At 43.1% G+C, this 18,033-nt stretch overlaps 1 long non-coding RNA gene across 1 annotated transcript; it reads left to right on the forward strand.

Annotated features, from left to right (window-relative positions):
* Positions 1 to 3,615: 3,615 nt before the first annotated feature.
* LOC119488756 lies at positions 3,616 to 10,273 on the forward strand. Its single transcript, XR_005207028.1, has 5 exons — positions 3,616 to 3,753; positions 6,004 to 6,108; positions 7,975 to 8,293; positions 9,534 to 9,577; positions 9,696 to 10,273. It is a non-coding gene; the product is annotated as an uncharacterized LOC119488756 (long non-coding RNA).
* Positions 10,274 to 18,033: the final 7,760 nt, after the last annotated feature.

The raw sequence follows: 18,033 nt of genomic DNA on the forward strand, positions 1-18,033 counted from the left end.
GAGAACCACTTCCCCCCCGACCGGTCGGCCTCTCCCAACCCTTCACCGTCTGGCTTACAGAAATCCCAGAAATCCAAGCGGATGGAAGCTCCCCGTGGTTAATGATGTCACAGGCTGATCCATTCCTGTGTCCGCTACGCTCCCGCTCAAATCCCCCACAATTCCCATATGTGCTCCATGATAAGTCCCATCATGCCTTTCTGCTGACCCTCCTCGGCCCCCCTTATTCATTCCAGCCTGTCTCTTCCAGAGCCCGGATTTGGGCGGACTGGGGGCAGGTTTGGAAGGGTTAATAGGAAGCTAAGAGGTAGGAAATGATGGAAGGAGGAGGAGAGAGGGGGCGTTTAGCTCACCTTGGAGGACAAGAAGTGTTCAATAGAGGCATCAAAAGGAACAGGAGATGTCCTCCGTTCTGCACAAAGCTGGAAATCCTTTTATTAGCCCAGTGGGGATGTAATGGGAGGAGAAGGAGGCTTGGAGCTGGGAACGTTATCTCCTGGTTTTCTTTTTTAAGTCAGACTGTCTTAATATGTTGCAGCTACTTCTATTTATTTAGATTTGCATGTCTTATAAGCTACACAGTTATTTGTTTCATACTGATTTTCATTTTTGTGGAGCATCATATTTTATATATAGATGTTTGAAATGTAGATATCTGAGCTCGAGTCCTTTGACAATTGGAAAGTTTAATGCCGCAGAATATACTTTGTTTGTTTCTCATTAGCTGGCAGGCTTCTGTTAAAAAACAATAACAAAATGTGCTCAACTGCAGCTAACCATCAATACTGTCAGCACGGCCATCTTCATGACAACTGAGCATACTCCGTCTGATGAAGCCCAGTTAAAGTAAGTGGACCTTGAGTTGGGGTAGCTTTGTCAAACTGCTGTTTTCCAAGTTCAAGAATGAACTTTAATGCTTAACTTTTAATTTTAGTTTAAGTGCGATGGGAGAAATCAGCAACTACTGAGCTCGCATGTCAACAGACAGCAGAGTCCTTGACAACCGAGCTAACACCATCTGCTGATGAAAACTGTGTGATATGGTTGAGAGTAGGGATGTTATGATACCAGAAATTTAGGAGTCAATACCAATACAAATTTCATGATTCTCTTTACCCAAGTCGATGCCATGGTAAAAAAACAAGGACAAAACAATAAATCCCATGTACTTCAACATACACTCCTTCATTACCGTTTGCATATTGTTTTTTGTTAATTCATTATTAATCCCTGATTAAGTGCCTCAAGTTTTTCGCCAAAAACAAAATTGTATAAGATTAAATTTGAAAACATCACGATAACGTTAAAATTTATCTTCGCCCAATACTCATTTCTACTGAATGGAATACACCATAATGTATCTCTATAATGCAACCTCCCAACATTAGTTGTTAGATCCGTTATTTATCCAAGCAGGACTGTGCTGCCCACCGGCTGCTAACAGCTAACGTTAACTAGCTCTCCTCCTGACAATTTCAACACAGATTTGTTGTTCACATCGTAGCATTATCAGGGAAATTTCCTATTGTCCACAGGACGACGGTACGCTGTTAGTCTTGAGCCCTGATCGTCCGTACCTGCAGTACTATAGAAAAACGTGTATCATCACGTTTTCAGAATTTCGGTATCGACATGGCACAAAAACTATCAGTTCCGGAAAAAGCTACTCAATTGATCTTGGGTCAGGATTTTTTCAAATAAATCTTACTGGGAATAACAACCCCAGCGTGAGTTAAAATGACTAAATTACAGTAAAAACCTGTAATTGGCTGCCGTACTGCCTTCTTGTGTATTACTGCTTAAATCAGTTTGAGGTGGTCAGAGTTGAGTTTTGTAGTTTTCACTCCAGTATCTGATTATTACTACTTACTTTGCCTAACACTGTATAAAGTAGATGAGGTTAGCTCAACATGAGCATTCTGCTTACATGTTAATGCAACGTTAATCCAGTAATACATCTGGAAGAATGAATGGATTGATGAATGGGACAATCTGCCAAATGAGTACTTCTGTTACTAAGATAAAGGTCCAGTGTGTAGGATCTGGCGGTATCTAATTGTGAGGTTGCAGATTGCAACCAACTGAAGCCTCTCCCATGTGCCAAGCGTGTAGGAGAACTGCAGTGATCGGGGAAATGCGAATGGCCCTATCTAGAGCTAGTTGCAGGTCATTTGGAGCAGAGCCAGTGCATAGAGTCTGTGTGTACATGAGATGTGAGTGGTGAAGCAAGAGAGAGAGAGAGCGGTGGCGACGTCTGTGAGTAACGTTATCGACTCCGGCCCCAAGCGGGAAAAGATAACAGTGTTGGTTTGTCCGTTCTAGGCTACTGTGAAAACATGGCGGACTCCATGAAGAGGACCGCTCCCTATGTAGATTCATTACACGGCGTTGTTGAATACTCTATTCTGATTGGTCAATCATGGCGTTCTACAGTCTTACGTTCTTTATGGTAGACCGTTGCAATGTATAACAGACTGTTGCTATGGCCGCAGGTCTGATGTTCGACTCTGGCGGGCCGTTTTTGTGTCAAATTATTGATTTCTTAAGTAAGTATCTGTGTAATAAGAGGGATAATGTACAGCTAGCGGGTCATTGTTGTGAAAGAAACCCCTTCAGGGCGATGCCGCACTCTCATCTCTCATCACCCTGAAGGGATTTCTTTCACAACAATGACCAGCTGTACATTTTCCCTTATATAAACGGCTCATTCTAAGGTAACGAAAACACAGTGATTCTTAGTATCAGGTGATTGTATGTTAAAAAAAACATAGTTATTAATAATATATTCCATTTCTGCCAATAGATCCCCCTAAATGTTACACACTGTTCCTTTAATTGTGCTGATAATACTCATCCAATTTTACTTTGGTAAATTCTTCAATGCAGGACTTTTATATTGCAGTATTGCTTTGTTTACTCACGTAAAATATCCCAGTACGTCTTCCACTGCTGCATTTCAGACTTCAGACAATGTGTTCAGTATGTGCTCTTGTACTTCTTTCTTTGTGAGGACATACTTGAGATTTAGACCTTGCAAGGACATTTTTTTGGAAAATGAGGATATTTTCTCTGGTCCTCATTTGTTCAAAGGGCTGTCTGAGGGTTAAGACTTGGTTTTAGTGTTAAGGTTAGAATTAGGCTTTGTTATAGGCTAGTGGTGGGGGTAAGCCGTGTCGTTGAGATGGTTGATGTTAGGGTTGAGGAAAGCATGACGTCAAAGAGAGTACAAATGTGTGTTTTTGTGTTTGTTATTTGCAGGCGACCGGAGCCACTGAGTAACTCGTTCAGCCTCTACCTGCCACGTTGTTGTAGGACGGAGAGAGTGAGAGAGGTATGTCTGTGAATAATTGATAATAAGTAGATTTCAATAGGCTGAACACGTCCCTCTCGATGAGCGACCTGTCAATCAGTCAGGACCCCCTGTCATTGGACCGAAGGGGGGGTGTACCAAACATAGAGGGAATGGATGGAGAGGGACGGAGGAGAGAGGTCGCGAGGGGGATATGGGCTGGGGGTTGATAGAAATCAGGCCGCCGCCCCTCCCCCCCCCTCTCCTCCACCTCCTCGTCTCACCTGGAGAGACTCATGCGTAGCTTTTCTCCTCAGACCTCGGGGACGTCAAACCCAAAACGCGTCTGAAGCGGAACACTGTGAACCCGGGCCGTGACGAGGAGCTGAATTAGAGGAGGAAAGTGGCTAAAAAGCTCTGAGGAAGTTGCTGACTGAGGCAGTTGTGTGGATCAACTCTCTCAGGTGGCTGCCAGCTGCACTACGTTCCTTCCAGGCCTTCCCAACTCTGTAAACTCTATTTGTGTGTGTGTGTGTGTGTGTATGTGTGTGTGTGCGTGGATGGAGAGGCGAGGTTGATGTCAGCAGCGACTGGCCGTCTCTCAGACCAAATGGGCCTCAGCTGTCAGCTGTGGTAGAGCTAAACTGAGTTTAGGGGAGATTAACACAGAATGACATCCTGTTTGCTTCAGTCTAATCCTAATCTAATCTGACGGGGCTGCATGTGGGGAAATGTTGGGCTCACTTTGCCTCCCCGAAAAGCTTGTTTTACATTCTTTTCATTGTGTCAAACAAGTTATTATTTAAATTCTGGTGGGTGAATTTGTGTCCATGTGTGCCTCTTTGGAACCAAGTTACAACGGATGGATGGATGGATGGATGGATGGATGGATGGATGAACAGATGTGTAGATTAAAGGAATGATGAATGTATAAATGGATAGACAGAAAGATGGACATATAAATGGATGGATGATGGACTTATTGATGAATGGATGGATGACGGAAGGGTGACGGATGATAGATTGATGATTGATGGACTTACTGATGAAAAGATAATTAGAGGGATGAATAGATGGCTGACAGAAGGGTGGGTAATGCTGGGTTGGTACTCGATACCCTGAAACAACCCAGTACCAAGTAGTATCGAAACTTTCCCGGTCAAACTATACATGAAATCGATCCTTTTTGTGCCCAAATCTAGAAAGTTCAAGCTCACTACAGCAGCTACAACCCATACAGTCGGAATGAAATGCCTGTCTGCACACGGCCTCGAACATGGAGATGTCTGAGCTGACGGTGCTTACAGCGCTAACATTTAACATGGGGGGGGGGGGACCGGAGGGTGGCTGTTAATGGTTCCGCGACAACGTGGTCCCGCAACCGTGGGTCGGTTGACGGCATTATCAGCTGTAACCGCTGTCTGAGCACTGTGCAGTTCAGCAATGATTAGCTAGCCAGCAGGACACACACAGCTTCCATTCACATGATGGATATAAAATGAGGTACTCTATTGGTATCGGTATCACTTTAAGGGTACCAGTATTGGTACTGGAATCATAATTTTTTAAACAATACCAAGCCCTAAGGGTTGGTGACAGATGAATGGATGGGCTGATCCATGGATAGAGGAATGACTGGGTGAAACGGATTTGCCAATGGATGGATGGATGCATAAGTGGATGGATGGAGAAATGGATGAAGAGTGTGGACTGTGGACAAACAGACAGAGAAACAAATGGACTGATGTATAGACAGAGGGATGGAAGGATGGATGATGGAAGGGTGACGGATGGATAGATTGACAGATGATGGACTTACAGATGAAAAGATAATTGGATGGATGGCTGATGGAAGGGTGGGCGACAGATGAAAAGATGAGCTTATCCACGGATACATAAATGACTGGGTGAAAGGATGGATGGATGGATGGATGGATGGATGGATGGATGGGTGGATGGGTGGGTGGATGGATGGACAGACAATGGGTGAACAGGTGAACGGATAGACTGAACATTGATAGATAGATGCATGGATGTATCCACCAGTGGATGGACCGATGGACAAACAGATGGATGGCTGGATGGTCGCATGGATGGATGATGGGCTGATAGATGACTGGATGGATGCGTCATTGGATGGATGGAGAGATGGATGAGTGGCTGAACAGACAGACAGATGTGTGGACAGAGAAACAAATGGATGAGATTGATGAGTGTTTTTTACTTAACCTCCCATCAGAATAAACATGAAGCACCACACAGTTAACATGCACAAGACTGTTGTTGCATTACAGTAACACATGTACTTCACTCATTCAACATGTATTGACTTAAGTGCTCCTCTACTGCTCCCCCCACCGACCCCCCTCCCTGTACCACACACACACACACACACGCACACACACACACACACACACACACACACTAGGCCTGGTGTGTCTCTGATATAAATTTTTCACTGTGGTGATCTCAGCTGTAAGTGGCAGACCCCCGACTCTTCTCCCCGCCGTCTCTGCTGGGAGCTTCTCCACACATGTGAAACTCTGCTAACAGCTACCCAGGGAGGAAGAGGAGGATGTGTGTGTGTGTTCATGCATGTGTGTGTGTCCTTTCATTTCAGCTCCTCTGGGTACAGCAGAGTGAATAAATAAATAAACTATTCTTTTCAATTCTTTTGTAATCTTTCTAAGAAAACCTTTTTTACTTTTCTGCAGCTCTGAAGCCGCTCAGTGATATTTAAAATCTTTAAAGAGGAACAAATGTGCAGATGTGTGAAGAGGACAGCTGCTTCTTTTTGGTCTCCGAACACATTCTTTCAGGTGAGTGGAGCTGCTGGGTGGACCGCTGTGTGTCCTTGACAGTCCTATTGAAAAATTAAACTCCCTCTCCTCACCCGCCCCAACCCTTCCCCCCCCCCTCTCCCCCACCTCTTTCCTCCCCTCTTCATGCACCCATTTCGACTGTCAACCCTCTTGAGCACTGAAACAGGTCAAAGGTCAAGTTGCTGGGATTTCCAGCCTGTGCTTTCCTCTGAGGCTTTATCAGCCCATTCTGTTATGAAAGATGTGAAAGAGAACTACAAGCTCTGTTTACAGTGTATGTATAATCATCAGTCTGTTTTTGACCAAAAACAAAATACCTGTATGCTATAAAAGAAGCAGATATGTTTGTATAATATCAAACCCCATTTCTAATAGCAATAGCGATTCATATTTATATTCTGCGATTGACTCTTTATATAGTGATTTTCATTGTCATTGTTGGAGTCATGTACAGGATTTAAATTGTGTAACTATTCATGGACTGTATATAAGAAGTGGACATAGTCACCATGACATCACCCATTGGTTAGTGGACTGCTGTTTTGAAGCCTTGAGTTCAGCATTTTGGCCGTCGCCATCTTGTTTTTTTGCAACCAAAAGTGACACGAGAGGGTGGAGTTAAGTACAACTGAACGCTGAATAAGACATTTTTAGGTGACCAACATGTTTCAATTAACTTGCATTAATTGAAAACACACTGTGAAAGAGTTAAAGTTGTAAGACGAAAGTACGGACAACTCCCAGACCGGACAACTCCGTGGTAGCGTCCTGTCAATCACAAGGTAGCCGCGCCCTAAAGCATACCCTGCTTTATGGTCTATTTGACTCTAAATGGGACCATAATTTACTAAATGAACATCATGCTGTATTGAAGAAGACTTGAAACGAGTGATTGAGACCATAAACTCATGTTTACTATGTTTACTGAGGTAATAAATCAAGTGAGAAGTAGGCTCATTTTCTCATAGACCTCTATACAATCAGATTTTTTTTTGCAACCAGAGGAATCCCCCCTGCTGGCTGTTAGAAAGAATGCAAGTTTAAGGCACTTCAGCATTTGCTTCACTTTTCAGACCCCAGTGCTGCCCACTGTTTGGATCATATATTTGTGGTTTAGGTCATGTTATCTACCAGTAATAATGGTATTGTACTCACCAAAGTATTTGATAAAACTTTTCATAAGATATGATTTGAATCACACTTACTGTACTTTACACAGTTCAAGCTTCCAGTTCCAACATAATGTCTGTCTCAAAGGTCATAAACAGAGCTCCTCATAGGTGGTACAGTATATACAGTATGTGTGTGTCACAGTGTGTGTGTGTGTGTATGTATCAGCTCCCTGATGCTCTCCATGCTCTGAGATTTTATTGACATCACTTATTCATGTCCCTGCTGTCCCACACAGGTACACTTAAGACTATTGTCACTACACCCAGTTTGAGTGGTACTGATCTGCATTTCACTGTCATGTGCCGCTGCATATGTGTGTTTGTCAGTCTCTGTGATGGTAATTCAACTAGTGGTTTAATCAGAGCTATGTTTACTGTGACCTATGTGTGTGTGTGAGAGAGATATCTGTGACGTGGTCAAACATTGGATGTGAAAACAGACAGCCGGTCAATATCAGTCAATGCACTCTGTTATAAATATCAAACCTACATCATCCATCACTTGATCACCTCTTTGTTTACTCGTCTTATCATCGCCCCTCTGCACACAAACATAATCTGTATCTAAATAACTTGTTTTGTTCTTTATCCCCAAACAAAAGCTCAAAGCTGGAGGCTGAGGCCTGATTGTGGACTTCAGTCTGTCTCACATGACGTCCTTTTCTTTCTCCTCCCAAATCTGTGTCTCCAGCAGCCTTCCTCTAAGCCGGGGAGAGTGGTCTTCTTGATCCCGCGGAAGCCGTTTGAAGAGTTTCAGTCCCTCTGCCCGCTCTGACTGACAGCCGAGCTCCGCTGGCCCGTCCCTGGCCTGAATCCCCCGGCTTTGGGCCTCTGCAGCCGGCTCTCATCCAGGCCTGATCCCACAGAGGAAAGCCGCAATGCCGTCAGGACGGATTTGACAGTCCTCGCTCATCCCAGGGATGTCCAAAGTGCTTTCACAGTGGGTGAACGAACCCCCTCCCACCCTTGCTCCCCGCTGCCCCGGCCAACTGGTGTGTGACAAACACCAGGTATGTGAGTGTATATCTGTAGCTTGATGACATTATGTCACCTTAACCAAGGAGGTTATATTTTCAGCTCTGTATATTTGTTGTTCTATTTGTTGGCAAGATATGTAAAAAAAAAAGTACCTCACAGGTTTCACTGAAATCTATTGAAAACGTAGCCAATGGGCCAAGTACAAATTGTCAGTTGTTGGTATGTATAGCACCACCATGTGGCCATTTATAGAACACGTCTGTAGCAAATGTTGCCTGTTTCAGTCCAGTAACATTTTGGAGTTATAATCCAGTGAGTTTATATACATTACTTTTTACATCACTTTACGTTTGGCTCACAACTCCTAAACTGTGAGGTGTAGAGGCTAAATTCTTCATTCATTCATTCATTCAGCATCATAAACCACAACCACTGCTGCCTGATTGTCGGCCATTTTTTATTATTTTGCATAATCGTTTTTTTTGGAAACTCCTTCTACAAACTTTATCTATTTGGATAAGCTTCATAAAAGTTTATTATTTTTGTAAATAAATATTCATTACACTATATATAAAGGTATATACTATATACATTATAATTCAAGTTTATTGTCATATGCATTAGAAGCAGTGCATACCAATGACAAGCTTGTATATAAACATAAAATATACAATACATAAAATATGTGTGCCATAAATATACTAAGCAGGGAAAGTTTAGGACACAACAACTGTGTTGACAAGAAAGTATTCTACAATTGGTTCCCAAATTTGTCTACGTCTTGCGCAGGTACATGACAACAAAGGTGGTTCATACCATTTCAAATGGGGAGCCAGGTTGGGGCCACTTGTGATTTTAGGGGTACCAAAAATATTAAGCACAACTATTACATACCTCACGAGGCAGAGTGGTCGTCCACTAATCAGAAGGTCGGTGGTTCGATCCCTGGCACCTGCAGTCTACATTTAGAAGTGTCCTTGGGCAAAATACAGAACCCCAAATTGCTGTTAAGTGTGCATGTGAATGTTTATCGCTCCTGAGGAACAGGTGGCACCTTGTATGGCCGCCTCTGCCACCAGTGTTTGAATATGTGTGTGCCCCCATCTGGCCCCCCTAGAACCACGCCTGCATGACAAATGCAGATGCAACAACATGAGGATTATGAGTGTAAAAGATACACTGATATTTAGATCATTATAGCATTATAGTGTAAAAGTGCAGTTATTCCAAATGAGGACAGAGGCATATTTCCTGTTTTTTGTTTTTGTTCAGGTGGTGCCTGAACAAAAACTCGGCATGACCAGATACCGCAGAAGGTAAGTCCGAAAATATGTTTGTTTGTCATTTGGTTGTTGACCCTTTGAAGATTATTCGAAGGCAATGGGCAAAAGGTTCTTTGTTGGTGCAACTTTTCCCCACTGGATCATTATTTAGTGAGCATGTGTGTCAGGAGACAGACAGGACATTGACTGGGTCAGGAAGTGGCTGGAGTGTGTAGACAGAGGAGTGGGAGCTGAACTTCATTGATAAACCTTTTCCAGTCCCCGACGAGGAAGGAAGCGGTGCAGGCTGCGGGGAGGGAGACGCTATGGATCCAGTATTGGGACAGGAGTCCAGCCACTGCCAGCCATTGATCAGGATCACGATCAATCAGGAAACCATCGAGCAGCCTGCTCCAAAAATAGAGTGCAAAAAGCACCTGAGAGCGAGCAGTGAACAGGGTCAGCCCGGAGTCACAGCTGACCGCCCGAGGACAATCGTCCCCTCTCGCTCGGATCGCTCGAGGCAGGAAGTGGATCAGAGAGCTGCTGTAAACCCTCAGAGATGTGTTTCATAATGGAGCGTACAGGTTTATGCCACTTGAACTCTGACCCTCAAACGTTATTGACATGTTCCCTTGTTTACGGGTCAAATCCTCCCCCCTGGAGCCAGAGATCTTTCAGCTTAATGCACCAGCTTGTGAACCAGTGTCGCTGTAACATATTCCTAACATTTGTGGGAGAGAGAGTGGAACATCGAGCATTGTTCAACAGCTTGTATAAAGTCTTTTTTAAATATTTTTTTTGATTTGGTTTTGCATGCTGTCAATTTATTTAGCTGCATTGCTTCAGTTGTTTAAAATGCGTGCTTCTGAAAATTGTTTTTATTTTACATTTGAAATCCTGCCCACTCTGAACCCTTGGTAACTCTTTGCACAGTTAACACTTTTTAAAGGAATACTTGCCTGCAGTTTATTTTGCCATATTTTGGCTAAAGTATGGGTGTTAGGAACATGTTAAGCATACTGATAGAGAGAAGAAGTTGATTATTCTTCAGAGCCACAGGAGGTGAGTGTTTGCCTCTTCAAACATAAGTTTATTAGTGTATTATTAGTATATTAGTAGAGTATTATTACTTTAAACTCTTGACTTTTTCTGTTAAAGTTGCATGACTGTTGCATTGCAACTCTTTATGAGCTTCACAATTCATTCTTGACCTTGGAAACAGAAGCTGACAAAGCAACTCAAGGTGCACTTACTCACTTGTTGTTGAGCTTTTGGACCGTGCAGCAGATGAAGATGTAGTTTGCTCATGGAACTGTAAACTTTACACAGTATTCTGAGCACAGTCTGTAAAGTCTCGGTTATACTCCTAAGTGGACGTGTACACGGACAGCTGCAGACACCACGGATACGTAGTAGATTTGTTTATACTATACGTTCTGGATCTCGCGTTCCACACATGCGCGGTAGATCGCTACCATACCACTTGAAGCGTAGTGGCTGCGTGGATAAATCTGCACGGTCACAACAAATTAGAGTTATACAGATGTCCGCACAGAGCCTATACGCGTACACACTCTCATGACGAGATTTATGTCACACAAACCCTAGCGGACCCTTGCGTACTCGCAGATGCAGAAAGTATAATTTCGGTTTCTCGTCCATATTGAAACCAATATTGTTTTGTCAACTGCTGTTTTCAAGGTCAAGAATGTCAAGCCCAACACTGAAAAGGACTACAGTTTGGGCTGAAAATACTCACTTCAGGGGCAACTCAAGGGTTGTTGCCGATGAGAGGAAGAGCGTTTTGCTTTCATTGTCTTCATCATAGCATTTTGAGTTGCTTTTTCCGACCTTTAAACCAGCACCCCTTAGAGAAATCTTTAAAAAACCTAATAGAAACAGAGGCAAAACTTTCAAAACTCTCAAGAACACAGCAACTGACCCACATAAAAACATATTTTTCTGTTTATATCCAGAGTTACAAGTGAGTCAGAAAAAAAGAACTTGAACGCCAGTCAGTTCCTGGACATACCTGTGTAATAACAGAGAGAATAAAATGCTCCCCCGAAGTGAAATATCACTTTAAGCTGCTTCACTTTGTTTTGGAGCCAGAGAGCCGACGGTGTTGCCAACATGGAGTAAATCTTCCTGTGTCTGTGTGTTAAAGCCTCAGAGAGGGAGAGGGGGAGGTCAGAGGAGGACGGCTGGGGAGGAGGAGGGCCGAGCGAGGCCAGCGGTGAGACTCCTCGGTCCTGCCCGCGGGAGATAAGTGTCCGTCCCCTTCCACTTCATACACCAGACCCTGAGAATATGTACGGTATGTATATGATATGGAGATGCACTCACACACACAAACACACTATCCAGATTATCTGCTGGGAAAGGTTTACACAGACCTCACATCCTGAGCCCAACACACACACACACACACACACACAAACACATTTTCTCCACACATGAACATATCCAAAGATAGCGTTAAATGTGGCGGGGACAGCGCGCATCCGACGGTGGCTGTGTGGAGAATCGGCCTGACTAAGCTCTGAATTTACATGGCTAAGCAAAGTTGTTAACCCTGAGAGGCAGGGCCAGAGAGGGAGCTAATGGGATTTCTCTGTTAATGAAATTTATGAAAGAGAGTGAGAGAAAGAGAGAGGGAAGGAGAAGAGAGAGAGGGAGGTAGGTAGGGATGGATGGAAAGATAGAAGAAGTAGTAGAGGAGGAGAGATATGGGGAAGGCCCATGCAGCTCCTTCACATTGAAAATGTTTACATGCACATTCATATTCCACTATTACTCCGAATATGACACTATTCCGACTTTGATACAGGTTCATGTAAACAGCATATTCCGTTTGGATATTCTGAATTATGCCTCATTCCTAATGGAGCATTTTCCGATTAAGACATGTGGCATATGCCGCTATTATCTGGGTTTTAGGAGCATAGTTTGGACATGTATACAGCACATTCAGAATATGCGTCTCAATTGGGTTTTTTTCCCGCAGTTTGCGACACATGGCCTCTTGCCTGTTTACGGCCAGCTCTGTGCGTTGTACACAAAGCAACTAGCCAACAGTTTGCAGAGATGCATGCCCGTAAGAAAAGAAGGAGAAACACGCCTACAGTTAAGCATTATGAAAGACTTGAATATCAGACAGAGAGAGAGAGAGGCACAAGTAGTGTTAGTTTAAGGCACTTCCACATTGGCTTCACTTCTCAGACCCCAGAGTTGCCCACTGTATAGAAATAGTCAATCTTCTTGCTGATGGTCTTGTTTACTTATGTACTGTAAGTCATATAGAGGCATCAGTATTACATTGAGACTGTTAACCTGTTAAAAGTTAACTTTAATGTGTCCATGTTTTGAGATATTGTCCTCTGAAACTTCTGCCCTTTGCTACTTTTGGAAATCTTAAAAAACAACTTACATTTCCAGGAACATTGTCCTGGTAACTCAAGCGTTTTCATAAAGCTCCTCTTCTAATGAAGAATTTGATCGTTCCTATAATTAAACAAACCATAAGGAGTCATTTACAACAGCATAACTTCACTATCACGATCCCTCTCCCTCGAGTTAAGTTAAATAAGACGTATAGGGTCTATTCAAACATACTAGCAGATAAAGTTGACATGTTGGTTGATGTCAGATTGTGTTTTCTCTCCAGGGTTCAGTGTTTGAGTCGACAGCTGCCTTCTGGCTGTGTGAGCTGGATCACGGCCTCTCCACACAAACCCTGCAGCAGCGAGAAGGTCTCGTTCCCCCTGTTTGCCCCGGAGTGAGTGGGCAGAAGATTGTGATGAGCGGGGAAGAAGAAGAAGAAGAAGAAGAAGGGGGCAAGTGTTGAAGTGAGTGAGGGTGTGCTGATGGGGGAGGAAATTACCCCGGAGTCTGCACATTCTCCTGCGCAAACACACACACCTACGTTTTCCTGGGTTTGGTTTGCTGTTTTAGTTTGATGCTGAGGCAGATTTCTTCACGAGCCCCCCCCCCCCCTCCCTCCCACACACACACACACACACCTCACACCACCACTAACACACACATATCCCACCCCCCCACCTCACCTCACCCCATCGCCCCTCTCGCCCTCCGAACCCGGCACAGTCAGCATCGGCGTGGCGACGCCAATCGATGCTCCGCGCCCCGCTGAGCGTGTCCACACAAGGCCGAGCGAAGGGCCCCTCCGCAGGGGATTGTGGGAAATCTGATTTATGATGCCCGCGGTGTTGCTGACCACTAACTTTTGCTCCCTCTCTCTTCGTCTTCCCCTTTGTCTCTCCATCTTTCTCCCGCTCTCGCTCTCTTCTCCCCGTGACTTACCTGTTTAACTCTCTCTTCCTGCAGAATGTCGTCGCTTTATGAAAATGAGAAGCGACCGTCAAAGAAGCACCTGGAGCCTCAGAGAGAGACTATAGATAGAGAGAAAAACCAGAAGTGAAGTGAACTCCACTGTGGGGGCAATAAAACGGGACTTTGGGCAAAAGGGACTGACCAGGGGGATGAGTAGGGGTTTGTTAAGGAGGATGGGATGAGATAAAGAGGTGCAGAAAGAAAAGATGATTCCATTTCATAGGGATCTGGTTGCAGAAGGAGGAGGATGTAGAGAGGATTTTCACGGCTGCTTTGGTGCTCAGCCTCTCTCATCTGCTGTTGTCCCTGCCCTGGCACTCCCGGTGACGTTTTAACCAGCAAGCTTATCCATCCATACTGCATCTCATTGCATCACACATGTTCTGTGTTGGCGTCCTGATTGTTGAAGGTCAGTTGACGTCAAGGTAAGTATCCTCCATTATCCTCAAGGACGATTGAATACAACTCATGTCTATAAAATATTCCTCAAATTAAATGAGTCAATAATATGAGTGGACGCAACAAAGTTTGTTGAATTTTGTGTCTGTGTTTTTGACCATAAAATGAAAACTTTGACAACGTTTGGTAATTGCGTTTTCACAATGTTTTTCAAAACCCCACAAAATGTTGTCAAAGCAGCCCAAATTTTATCTACCAGCTTATTTTCCCAGCCCAACTTTGTCAAAAATAGCCCAACTGGGTGGAAATCAAATGGTATTATCTTTAAAAACTCCTGGAAACGAGGTTAATGAGCAGAAACTGTGAGCAGTAAAACAAAAAACTATGCTAATTGTTTTGCCAGAATCTAGCCATCAAGTTTTCCATCCATAGCTAGATCCTTAGGTAGCTAAACCTAGCTGTAAAAGTTAGCTGAAAAGCTAGATATACAGAAAAGGCATTTGAATTTGTTTATATCAAAATTCCTATTTTTTTCTTCTTGTAAAACAAATATTTTATATATTTTTTTCATTTAGCCTGTGAGTCTTTATAGCTACATCATAACTCACCCATGGGCTGGTGGGGCATGTTTAAATATCAGCTAGCAAAAAGCATTGTGTATGTGAAAAGTTTCTTTTCTCTGACTGTTTTACACATTTCAGGGAGTTTGAGGCAAGATACACAGGCTATGTTTGCCAGTAAAAGGCTGCAGTCCTACAGTGTAAACTAGAGCTTCTAACAGTACTCCAAAGGTAAGTTCATAAACTATAAATATCAACATTACTGTCTCATCTTCCTTTCTAGGAACATGGATGTTTGTAATCGTAATGTTTAAACTGTGTTTCAGTGGAAGATATCGATCAGCATTATGGATACCTGTGCCTAATAACTCCATCGACGCAACTGAAATGCACAAAGCAGGCTGCTGTCAAAGTAAGTTAATGTTAAGGTTGTTGTCATCATTTATTTAATTCAACAACATTTGTAGCCTATTATTATTTATCTAATAGGGTAAATAGTATTGGAGCATTCAGAGAAAAAATGTAATTCCAAGTCATGACTACCACCTAGATGTTGACATGAACTCAAGTCGAAGGGTAACTGCAGTGACTAACATGGTTTATGAGCGTGGTATAACCATGTGTCCTTCTGAAGATTGTCAGTCAAACATTGCTAATAAGTGCTCTCATGTTGGGAACATGCATGCTCAAAATCTGCAAGTGTGGCTGTAAAGAAAGTTTTCAACCTTTTATCACCCAGTATATGCTCACGGATTGCTAGTACTCAGAGGAACTTTCACTGCAGCCTACATGAGTTACATGACTCCCATCTTTTTGGTGGTAATTTTTAAAAAAGAACACTGTGTCGTAAAATTAATCCAGGTATGAGACACAGTAGAATAGGCTACCTGCAGTGTTTCTCCTATAAGCAAGCAGCAGTGGCGGCATTTTGTGCTACGGACGCTTCACATCCAGGTCAATTTACACACCTGTGAATAAAGCATATGAATGAGAAACTTTGCGCTTACCGGATAACGTCAGCACAACGATTATAACAACAAGCACCGGGTATATATGTCAACAATGAAGCAAAAAATCCTGATCACGGATTCAGTATTATCATCAGCTGAAGGAAAACAGTCCAGCAACTTCACGCACAGTAACGTCACAGAAAACACATCATTTGATAGGAATACACAAGGAAACACATGTGTGTGAAATAAACAACATGTGGAAGATCAATCATGATACAAAGATAGTAAGTATTCTACATGCACCTATTGTAGTCTTCATCCTGGAGGCGGGGCTTTACTATGCGGCAAGGGCCACCATGACTGGCAAAAGCCACCAGTCATCAGAGATATTAACGTTACATTTTATTAGGATTCCCTTAAAGAAACGTGATAAATGTAAGTTATGTTATTATTGAAAATGCCATTACATTTAAGTAAAGTAACACTGTTCGATAATGCAACAGTGTGGTGTCTTGAGACACCTCATATGTAAGCAAGTAAGCAAATTGATTCTAGCTTGAATGTGTTTCATGCTGGACTGATAGTTCCGTAACACAAGCTTCTGCATGCAAACACACACACACACACACACACATAATAATCTCATCGCGGTGACACCCGCTGTGTAGACAGAGTGTGTATCACAGAGACACTCAGCCTGTCTGAGTGTGTGTCGGGGCTGCGGGGGGCCTCCCAGCCCCCGCTGTGTGAGGGACCGGCTCCTCCTCAGGACGTTCATTCACTATCTCCTCCACTTCAAGAACACAGTAAATTAGAAAGTTAACGCACTGATGGGGCGGAAGATTGCTCTGCTGGGCTGTTGTTTCAGTGTGTGTGTGTGTGTGAGCAGTAAAAGCAGCTCCCCAAACAGCAGGAGATATGCATTAGACTAATGTGTGATTAAACACATCCATGCATGTGATTGGTTGATTTATCTGCTTTGACAGTGGTAACTGGTTGGTTTTATAGATCAATCACGAGGCGATGGGGAGGGCGGGGCAGGTGATACACGCTTGTTAGGATAGTGAAGCATCGTTATTGTAGTCTTTAACATGCATAATTTCATTTTCCATCCCTAGCTAATCGTTTAAGAACCATAACTAAATGAGCTTACCACTGTTTTGGCAGTTGACTCCCCCTTAACTGCAAATAGTCATACTAATCAAGTATACTTTGTGCAAATTTAAAAAAAAAATCCTGCAGTTCCAAGAAGACACTGGCTTCTTTTCAAGGCCCACTCACTGGCTTTATCCAGAGCTTTCAACTGCATCTCATGGTCTTCCTCAGCTCATGGAGTTTGCACAGTTGACATAGAAATGGCTCAGCTGCTTATAGGTCACATCATGACCGTTGAGTGATGTTTTTGTCAAACGTTTATGCTACATGATAAGTACTACTATGACTTACTACACTTGCATAGGGGAACAACAGATAACACAAACTAAAGCACAGTAGAAATGAAGTCTGATTAGCCACCAGGCGAACTACACTAGAACTCCAGGTGCCTTGAAAGCTCCAGATTCACTGTGTCAACTAGACTAAAGCAATATCAACTGACATGATAACGGCCATAAGGTGGGTCTTAAATATGTTTACTAATCTTGAAGAGGGTACTTGTGTCAAAATCTATTTTTAAGACCGTCATTATTTTAGTTTTGTGCTTACATATTCCTAAATTAAGGAGTGTAATGAAATTACAACACATTAAGATGAATTTCTCAGTGCGATGCAAAACTTCAGTGGGGGAATGGTAACTATGCACACCGGTTCCAGTGCAAAGTCTCCAGGTTGCCCCGTTCTATTTTTTTCAATGAGGCCAAATGAGTTTCCTCCTAAATAATGCCTGTGTCCACTCCACATAACACAAACCTATCCAGACAGAGAATGTCTAAGATGCTAACTGCACAATACATAAACTAATCAGACCCCAAATTTGATGCTAACGTTAGATGTTGTGGCTAGCCCCGTTCTGTGAACAACATATAATGTTAGTAAGTGCATATCAGCTACATTACCATCTTCATCCTGTCCCAGCTGCTGGGCGATCTCAAGCCATGTATTGTCCTTTATTTGGTTGTTGAGATAGTGTTTGTCGTTATTATTATTATTACCACCGCCAAGGCCGAAGGCCTATAGGAAGGAGGTTATGTTTTAACCAGCGTTGGTTTGTTGGTTTGTCTGTTTGGAGGATTTGAATGAAGGT

The sequence above is a fragment of the Sebastes umbrosus genome, chromosome 5 (genome assembly GCF_015220745.1).
Source record: "Sebastes umbrosus isolate fSebUmb1 chromosome 5, fSebUmb1.pri, whole genome shotgun sequence".
Taxonomy (NCBI): domain Eukaryota; kingdom Metazoa; phylum Chordata; class Actinopteri; order Perciformes; family Sebastidae; genus Sebastes; species Sebastes umbrosus.